This window comes from Alligator sinensis, unplaced genomic scaffold, assembly GCF_000455745.1.
Source record: "Alligator sinensis unplaced genomic scaffold, ASM45574v1 scaffold1129_1, whole genome shotgun sequence".
In the NCBI taxonomy this organism is placed as follows: Eukaryota; Metazoa; Chordata; order Crocodylia; family Alligatoridae; genus Alligator; species Alligator sinensis.
The window spans coordinates 210561-220798 of NW_005842580.1; positions in this window are offsets into that span (position 1 = coordinate 210561).

The window sequence follows — 10238 nt, forward strand, 5'->3', positions numbered from 1 at the left end:
CTCCATAAAAAAATTGTGACTTTTATTATCACATCTTGCTTTTGATTTGCCATCACACTGAGTGTAGCAGGGATGGGACGTAACATGCAGATTCCACTGATGCTGGGAACTGTAAATCTCCAGCACACAAAAGAAGGGCCATTATCTGTAAGTATGCGGTTTAGGATTTCAACCAATTATCCACTGCAGCATTCAGTACTGAAGGCTGCTGTTGCTACAGTTAATACAGCTTGGGGCCTAGACACAGTATAACGCACATTAGAAATATCTGAGATAGTTCTGTTTCCCTGTAGCAGCCATCATACCCAATTGTGACAAAGCAAAAGGCTCACTTAGCACTGGAAACTTAAGGGTGCAACCCTATGGATGAAGCACTGGTCTGGGACTCAGATTTAGGTTTGCTTTCTGGCTTGGCCACAGGCTTTTCCTATAACTTTATGCAAACCATTTTCTCTCTCTGGGCCTCATTTCCACATCAGCAAACTAGGCATACTACTACTTCTTTTGCCTTTTCTATTTCAGTGGTAAGATCTTCTGGATGGGCTGCTTCTCAATTCTGTTTGACCTTTGAGTGGCATGGATGGAGCCAGGTAACTACCATGTCTGGCACTTATGCCTCTGTTCTGAGGGTGCTCTGCAGCTTGCAATATGCTGGTGGTGAGGACACCTTGATGGGAAGTCGGAGATGCAGGGTCAAAGTGTGTCTGAGTGAAAGGGGCCAGAAGTCTGGGTGTCTTGCTCCCTGTCTTGCTTCTTAGCCATTATGCTGTTGGGCTAACAGGTGGCAGGGTCCTCCTCCTATTCCTGTTTTACTTCCAGCAGGTGTAGTCATTTCCGGGTATCCTATTCCACCATAGGAACAAATTGAATCTAAGCTGTGCATAAATGCCAAAAAACAGCAGTACATGGCCATGTCAGTGCCACTTAGGTATGTAAGGGTGAAATAGTATTTAGCCCTCTGTGTATACCAGAACTTTTACAAGGTCATCTTGATTTCAGCTGGAGCCTCTAGGAGCAGCTCATTAATGCTATTAATAATCCATGTCTAGCTCACTCTAGGGGCTATGAAATGCGTCACAAGTGCCTCTATTTATTGGTTTCTGTTTTGACCCAAGGCAGAATCCTCTTAGTCTTCTTGGGGAAAACAAATTAAAAAACCCCAAACAAGCACACACAATTATAAACCCCTCTTTGGAACAATTAAAGGAGTGGCTGCTCTATATAGACTATCAATCCCAGATTTTACACCACATCTATTATGATACCTATGTATGTGCATACCTATGTAGGAAAGATACAGTACTTGTTACTTGGCTCAGAGCTATGTACCTTACTATGGAGTGTCATTCCTTAGTTTAAGGGCATCCCTGCTAACCTTGAACAGAACTATCTAGGAACTCATTCCATTTATTGCATTCACTTACATCATATCTAAATTGTATGAAATTATCCTTTTTCTTTGCCCAGCACTGGTAAGGCCCCATTTGGAGCACTGTCTCCTGTGCTGAGCACTACACATCAGTTGCAGGGGGCCAACCAATTAGGCACAGGTCACTGAATAGTCATAAAAATAGTTAAAGGCCTAAAAACCCATGACTGGTGATGAGGAACAGTTGAAATAATTGGATTTGCTTAGTCTATAGAAGTGAAGACTGTGGGGAGACACGATAACAGGATTACACATTTGCACAAGACTGGTGTGAGAGGAAGGTTATTAACTGTTCTCTATACCTGGGGGGGACAAGACAAGAAAGAAAGGGTTTAAATTCCTACAAGGGAGATTTAGGTTGGATATCAGGATGGAAATCTCACTATAAGTCCATTTAGAGATTGTCAGCCTACCAGCAGAATGACTGTAAACAGGGGTTAAAGAGAGTGTCCATCAGGCTATGTCTTCATGCCCACAGAATTCACTTATCTGAATTCTGGCTGATATGCCCAGATTCTTGATGAAACTTAACCTTTTAGCATGGCACCACGTGAAGGTCACCTCAATAAGGGAGGTGGTACTCATTGTCCCTTGTGAACCTGATGCTGTGGATCAAAGGCCTGGGTTTGAGACCCTTCCGGCGTTACACGCACAAGGAACACCTACCTGTATGATTAGGGAGGAGTTTTGAAAACAGAGATTTTCCTGAAGGCTTGTAAATCCACTAGAAATAAAGGAGACCTAAGAGCACAAAAAACCTCTCCCTCTCCTCAGAGTGCCATACTCTTTGTTCCACAAATTGCCCCACTTCCTACCACAGCTGCTGGGGCAGTGTCCCTCCAGCTCTAGCTCCCTTGAGCAACTATTTCTAAGGGTGGAGGAAGACCTTCCAGATCACTATGTGAAAATGGGAAGGATGTTGTCCATTGCACAAGGTCTTGTTTCTACATCAGTTCTTCTTACTCTTCTTTTCTGCCTCTTCACTAGCTTTCTTCTGCTTTGCCATCTCCTTGATCTCTCTTTCATACACACATTCTTCTCCTTTTCTATTCTCCTTCCTTCTCTTCCAGTGTCTTTTTAAATTTGCCCCCATCTTTCTTCTCTTTCACAAGTTCATGTTGTTTTTTCTCTGTCCCCACTGCTTTTTATGGTTCTTTTTTCCTTGTTCTATTTCCTTCAGGTCTCTCCACCAGTTTCCAGTGCCCCTTCCCCAGTCACTGCCTGCTCAGGCAAGGGGGATCCATAAGAGCAGAGAGCAAATCAGAGGAGTGGGAGGATGGTCTGGTAAAAGGAGATTTTAGAAAACTTGGGTTCACTACCTGTTTTGGCCTAGGCTCCCTGCAGGACACTGGACACATCCTTGATGGCCAGGGCCAAAAAGAGCTTAAAGTGAGACTTAGGTGGAGTTCAGGTACGTAAGTCCAAAACTGTAATTCTGCAAATCCCTGCTCAGCAGCTGCCTAATCCCAGGGGCAGCTAAACTCCATAAACCCTGGCAATCCTGTGCAGATCCAGCAGTGTCTCTGTCTAGACCAGGTTGAACAGCTCAGTGCCTCATCCCTAACCCTAATAGGGATCCCAGAAAAAAGGTACTCTCCGCTTGTTTGGTTCATTCTTTTAGGCAAACTGAAATTGCCTATCATGTACCCACTAGATCAGACCCCACACAAACCGCAGCACTGGCTGCTTTCCCTTGAACTGTAGCCAGAGTAGTTACAGCTAGCCCCATCCACCCTTTTATACCATGGCTCAGTTGTTCAGGCACTCACCCAGGAAGTGAAAAACCCAGGTTGAATTCCTCTTCTGCTTAAGGAGATATATCTCTACAGTTTTAGGTAATTTTTGCTGCCACCCTAGAGAGACCCTACCCACTGAACATCACAGCTTATCCCAGGGTGGGCAGAAGAGCATTCTCCATCCCTCCTTTAAAAGTTGTTTCACTGCACAGAAAGCAATGAAAGATTAATTAAGCGAACTTTGCTCCCTAGCCTACTGATTAGGGCAATCAGCAGGGAATGGGTGTCCCAAGCTCCTGAACCTCCCCTGGGAATTATTTGTGAAGCAGACCTTGCATGAAATGCAGACCTAGTCCTTGGAGCAGAGACTAGAACCTAGGATGCCCCCATGGCAGGTGAGTACCCTTAATGGTTAACACAAAGCTAGAGGAGTCATGCTTCCTCTTTCTGGCCCAGTGAAACTTTAGTTCTTTCTCTGCATGGTAAAGCAAGGGTAGGGTACTGTCCGAGAGATGGGAGGTCACTTAAGGAAGAATGGAAGCCTGGGCTTCCCATGTCCTGGGTTAGTGCTCCAATCACTGAGCTGTTCCATGAAAGGAAGGCAGAGGCAGCAGGTCCCCTTCCTCTGGCACCCATCTGTTAAGAGAAAAGAGAGCCCCACACCCTGTTTTAGAAGGACCATTCCTAGGCGACATTCCAGGTATGGTTCTGGGCTGTGCATCCTGAGAGGAGGAAGGCACCATCCCACAGTACTGAGGAAGGAGATGTGCAATTTAAGGTCCTTTGGGTAGATGTGATATCTTTTCTTAGAGCAACTGAGTAGTTGGAAAAAAGTTCTTTGCAAGCTTTTGGGCACAATCACCCTTCTTCAGGCATAGGAAGTCTCTGCTGTTCTGAGACTCCAAGGAATCAAAACTTCCTACGTCTGAAGAAGGGTGATTGTGCCCAAAAGCTCGCAAAGAACTTTTTTCCAACTACTCAGTTGCTCTAAGAAAAGATATCACATCTACCCAAAGAACCTTGCCTGCCTATGTCCTTAGACCAAGATGGCTACAACCAAAAACCCATGTGCAATTTAAGACACCCCACTGTCCTCAGCATTACTTCATTGGTGTTGGGTAGACAAGAGGCCCTGTGCCTTTGACACTCTTACTAAGGCTTCAGGAAAATCTTGGCCTAACAAGGCCTCAGCTTCTAGCAGGCTTCCTTCCCCTGGACCCCCCCCCCCCCCCCTTAAAGAGGTTTTAACATCTAATCAGCCCCCCTCCCCGCACCCATTCTTTCCCAGATGGTGATCAACATCAAGATAAGATAGTACCAGGCTCAATTGGGTTGATAGAAGTTGAGCAGGAAGTTTTAACTTGGAGATCACACCTGGAAGAAGATAAGTGAAGTTACATATCTCCTAAGCAGATAGGGAGGCTTAACAATGAGGAGACAATGAACTGGTACACATACCAAAGTTGGGAAATAGGATACGCCTGCAAAGTTATCTGTGTGGCAACAGATAACATAAGCAGTAGAATCTGATTTGTTTCTACAGTTATCCAATGTATAACAAAGATAAATTATACAACTGTTTTATCACACCATGTTAGATGTGTAAACCTGTGTACTTCCCCTTATCTGTAAAGAATACAATAGCACTTCCACACTGCACAGAGGTATTGTGAGGAGGAATACCTGTATTGTGAGGAGGAATACCTGGCAGCTTGTGAAGTCTTTGGGTACCATTGTACTGGGGGTGCCACACAAGTCTCACAGGTGGGTAGAAGTGAAGTCAGTTATAAATCTCAGAGTTATGAACTAGGAGAGTGGTGTTCAGTTGCTGCTTAAAGGCTGAAATTCTGGCAAGAGATGTGCCATTGCTCTACATCTGGTTCTCCCTGCTGCCTTGAACATGAAAAATCTCACATCTCTGTGCTATGATGCTGTCTGGGAGGTTTAGCTCTTATAGACATGCCCTCTCCCTTCCTTCTTGAACCATACATTGTGATCAGTCTCACATGGCCCCTTTCTCTTCCTTCACTGTGTTTACACCCTTCAGACTCATGCAGACACATGTTTTGCCTGGCCTATTTATCACTTAGCCATCCTAACAATTTAGCTCCTGCAGCATGGGCTTCATAAATCAGTCTCTCTCATCTCCTTAATTGTTTTGGATGCTGTCTTCCTGCACCTCTTTTGTTTTTATTCCTGAACGCTTTTATTACTCTGTTTTCAAGGGAAAACAAAACCATTTCCTTACCCACCCATCAGAGGGGATATCCAGTTTCTGTGTTTGAAAAAAGATCATAGCCACTTCTCTTTTTTCCCCTTAATTACAATCTTATTCCCAAAGTATATCATCTAGTTGTCTCATCTCCTCCCAGCTCCCTCATTGCCCAAGGTCTGGCTCTCCTTTCCAAGATCAGCCATCCAAGTAATTGCCATGGGATGGCTGATGCTTTGGAACTCCAGTAACATGGGGAGTTCAAGACTGGGATAACAGGGTTGGGGGCAGGACTGAGGGACCCTGGCAGAGCTGGAGAAGATGAGTGACAACAAGACTGGAAGATCATGGGAGGGAGGTGCTGCCTGTTGGGAACCAGGTGACGCAGAGCTAAGGAATGCTGGAGTGCACTGCAATTTAGGACTCATGCACTTAGCAGAGGGCTGATGGATGGTAGTAATGAAGCAGAATGAGCTGTGCTTTTCCCCTGTTTTTTAATAAGCAGCAGTAACTCCATGTATTGATTCCATACAACTTCTCCAGCCTCCTTAGGGAGCCAGACATGGCAGTTGGTCTCTCTGCCCTTGTCTGAGCCTCCTTCACCTGACATTCTTCCCCTTTCCTCTACCCTCTTGCATTCAATTTAGATGGAGGCTCCCTAGCCTGTAGCTGTGAGACAGAGTGCTGAGCTCATGCTGCTAAGGACGTGTGAGCCAGCACGCAGTACCAGCTTGTTTCCCTGACCACCCCCACACAGTAGTGACTGAAGCCAGAAGAGCAAGCAGCAGTGGCAGGATGCAATAATGTCCCCATCACCACATCCTCCAACCACCCTGATATGTCCTGGGGCATCCTTCCTCCCCACCCCTAAACCATGCAGGGCAGATTAGGTTTAGAGAGGCTGTCAGAGCAATGAGGATGGGGAGGAGATGGAAGAGAAGGGAGAATGAGACTGAGGGAGGGAAGAGTTGTGAGGGGGATAGGGAAACAGTGACTGATGGGGGAAGAGAGAATGGGCTGGATACATAAAGAATGAGTACCAAGATACAAGGAAAGAATGATGGAGGAAGCACTGGGCTATGGACGGGATAAAACATGGAAAATGACAGGGCGAAGGAGGGGAGGCAGAGAACAGAAATGCTGGGTAGAGAAAGGCAGGGCTTGCCCACAAAGAGGAAAAAGTGTTTTTTTAAAAGACCTTGCCTAGTAATGAGTTTTAAAGTCCTTGTGTGGGAAGGGCCAAGCCAGGTACAGTTCCAAGCAATCCCCTCTTCATCAGGGATTGTCTCCCTGTGCCCAGCTGCCTGCTGTAGGAGGGAGCAAGAAAGGGAAAGGGAGCAGGTGTGGAAGAGGTGGGCTATGCAGAGCATTGTTGATCTGTCTCCGTTCACCTCTGTGGTTTTCCTTCCTGCTGTCATCTTGCTAGCATGTATACCACTCTCATATTGCACCAGTGCAGGCTTCCAACGCTTAGCTATGGGGCCACATAGCCCTGCTCAGAACAGGCTTCCCCTTCCAGTTCTTTATTTCAGCAGCAGTCAGGGAAAGGGCAGCTTCTTGGTTATCCACCCTGTAGAAAGGGGGCTCTACCCACTCTCCTCACACCTCAGAATCAGTTTCCCCAGTTCTGTTCCCCACAGTCAGTTTGTTTGCAGAGTGATAAAGGGCTGGGCCTGAAGAACTGGCACAAAGGAATAATCTCCCTCAGATGATATACAGGGGAAGGTGCCTACTGCTCCCACCTGGTAAATAAGTCTGAATGGAGCCAGGAAGGGCCACCACCCTCCGCTCAGCTGACTTCCCTCCTGGATAAAAAAGGGTACAAGAGAGGTGAGAGCTTCTCCCACATATACTACCTCTGCCCTGATCTGGCAGATAGGACCAAGCCAGGTGGGTGGCTTCAGAAGCACATGTACCCACCCACTCCAATAAATAGTGGAGGGAGGCACCTTCATTTCACCACCCCTCCCTGAAAATGGAACTGAGAACTTATCAACGGGTTTCAGGGGAATATAGTTGCTAGGGCTGAAGACTGGTTTGGAACTGGTGCCATGGAGCAAAAGGGCTCTGTAGCCAAGGCACCAAGCTTCTTGAACCTGTGTACCTCTGATGGAGGGCTGTCAGCACAGAAGGTATAAGGCTTGATGTAGCCTTGTATTAAAAGCATATGAAAGTAATAGCCCGAATTCAAACCTAGGATCATACCTATGTAGCCATGTGCTCCAAACTGTCCTGTCTTCTTCAGGGTACTTGGGGAGTTTGGATCCAAGCCTCTGCAACAGTACTTAAGCTACACCACTGAAAGAGACGCTGACCTTATACCCAGCACTTGTGCCCTGTCCCCTACTGAGCTGCTTATTGAGAAAAGCTTGCAGTGGAGCAGGCACTCTCTGTAGCAGGGGCTTGCTACAGTGCCTCCAGCTGGGAGAATTTGGGGGTAGGATTGAGGGAATCCTGTAGCCAAAGCTCCTGCACAGTTGCCTTCAGAACTTGCTTTGGCAGGAGGCCAGACCTGGATGAGGTGGGAGTTACCCACAGGCCTCCCTCCTAGGAGAAGCTTGCATAGCCTAGGTGCTCCCTTTGCATTCAGCGTCACTGTCCCATTTTCTAGAATTTCGCCTGTGGAGAAAGCCCAGTCCTGGAGTAGCTGTGAGCTTCCCATAGCCAGCCCTCCCTTCCTGTTTTCTAAGGTGCCTGTTGCTACAAGATTGTGTAGCAATCTGGGATTGCAGTGGATGGGACCCCCTCACTGTGTACTGTTTCTTAGAGAACTCTCTGCTGGGTAAGTTAAGTCTGGGCAGTCAGTATCTCTCCATTAAGCCTTCCCTTCACAAGGGGTCCCTCATCAGAGAAGCCAGGTCAGGGATGACTGTGAATTCCTGAAGTCAGTTGGTGTTCCTCTCCAGTTTACCGGAACGCCACATGATGCTGATAAAACTATTCTCTCTCTTTGCTCTCCATGGAGCTGCCTGCATCCAACCTCTTATGATGCTCCATGCTATGGTTTTAAAGAAATGTGGCTCACAGCATCATAGCCATGCACTGCCTTCTTGTAGGAGACACTAGTGCAGCAACCCCCTCACAGTCAGTACTTCAGACTCACATTGTCTATAGTGACATTGAAGCTTATCTGAGTTCCTTTTCTTGTGTGTTACTAAATGGAGCAAGATTTCTTTTGAGGCTGTGATCAATAATGACAAGCTCTGTATCACAGAGTGGGGACCCTTATCTCTCTTGCCCAGCACTGGTCTCCTTCCTGCTATTGTGACCTTATTTTTATCAAGGGAAGTAGAATACACACAACTTGAAAAACTTTTCCAGCACCAAAAGTGTCTGTGTATTTGTTTGCTTTTGCCTTCATTTTCTAAGTAAAAACTTGTTCTGGAACAAACTGTAAATTAGATATGCAAAGGGAAACTCCTGCACCCAGAAAAATTCATGCATGTAAACATGTGCATACACAAATACTGACACATGCTTGGCACAAATAAATAACAATAATATTGTTATGCACACAGATGGCCACATATAGGTATGCAAGACATGCACATGCAAATATAGGCAAAAAGATATGGGTACACGCATACACCAATACAGACATGCACACACACTCAGATAAATACAAACATATACTGCATATATATGTACAAAGCATATGTGCAAAGATGCCTACAGGTATATGAACATGTAAGCAAATGTGAGCGCAGGCCTTTAGGTATGTATATGCAAGTACAGGCATGTGGACATGCACAGAATTAGTTACACAGTGATACAGATACACAAGTAGCTATATATAAACTCATACACAGGTAAACAGAGATGTACAAACTCACCAAAAATATATATGTTGCCCTGCCTTTCACAGAGCCACTCAATAGTTATGGCTGGTGTCTTAGTGCTCAGTGCTTGTTTGTGTGTGTCTTTTAGCAAATTAGGACGCTTATAGATGTGTATCGAGGATGCTCTGAAGCACTATAATTACTTGATAAATCGAGTCTGCTGGAGCATAGTAATTAAATTACCACACCCCAGTGGACTCCAGCATCACGTGTATCAGTGTCCCTGCCCTGAAAAATGGCAGCAGGGGTGCTTTAACTAAAGATCATCGAATGACCTTTAGCTTTAAAATGCCCCCACCACCATTTTTCAGCATGGGGACACTCAGAGCCATCCCTAGGGGGGTGTGGGCCCGTGGAATATCAGCCTATGCAGGGCACTGTCCACAGGGGCCCCAAAATACAGGGCCCAGGGAGGTCGCCCCAATTCGCTGCCCCCCCCCACGATGGCACTGGGGACACTAATACACGTGACACTCTGGGTGCTTAATTAGAGTGGCTCTCGGAACCACTCTAATTAAAGCACCCCCCTCCCCAGTCCCACAGCCTATGTATAAATTTCCTTAGCTTAGAGTGCATTTTTTTGCACATTAGTTCTTTGTCTGTTGTATGTATGACTCTGTGTATGCATTTGCATTTGCCTGGATCAATGTTCTTCTTTGTAAGCATATTTTTATTTGCATGGCTATAAATATACAATATATGTATGTGTGTACATACACATATATACACACACACACATCTTGTATATCATATGTCCATGCAAATACAAACACATGCCCACAGAGAAGCACACATACACAGGTACATAGAAATGCATGTGCATATGCACACACACAGCAATATAGGTACAATAAGTGCACTCGAATTTCCTAAAAGACACACAAAGGACCCTAGATAGGTTTCCTGCCCCTTGCTTCTCCTCCCAATCCCCTGACAGAACCTACTAGCTAGCATAGAAGAGCTCTGTGCAGGGCAGGGAACCCAAATGGCAAAGGGATACAAGAGCAATTGTAGAGGGAAAG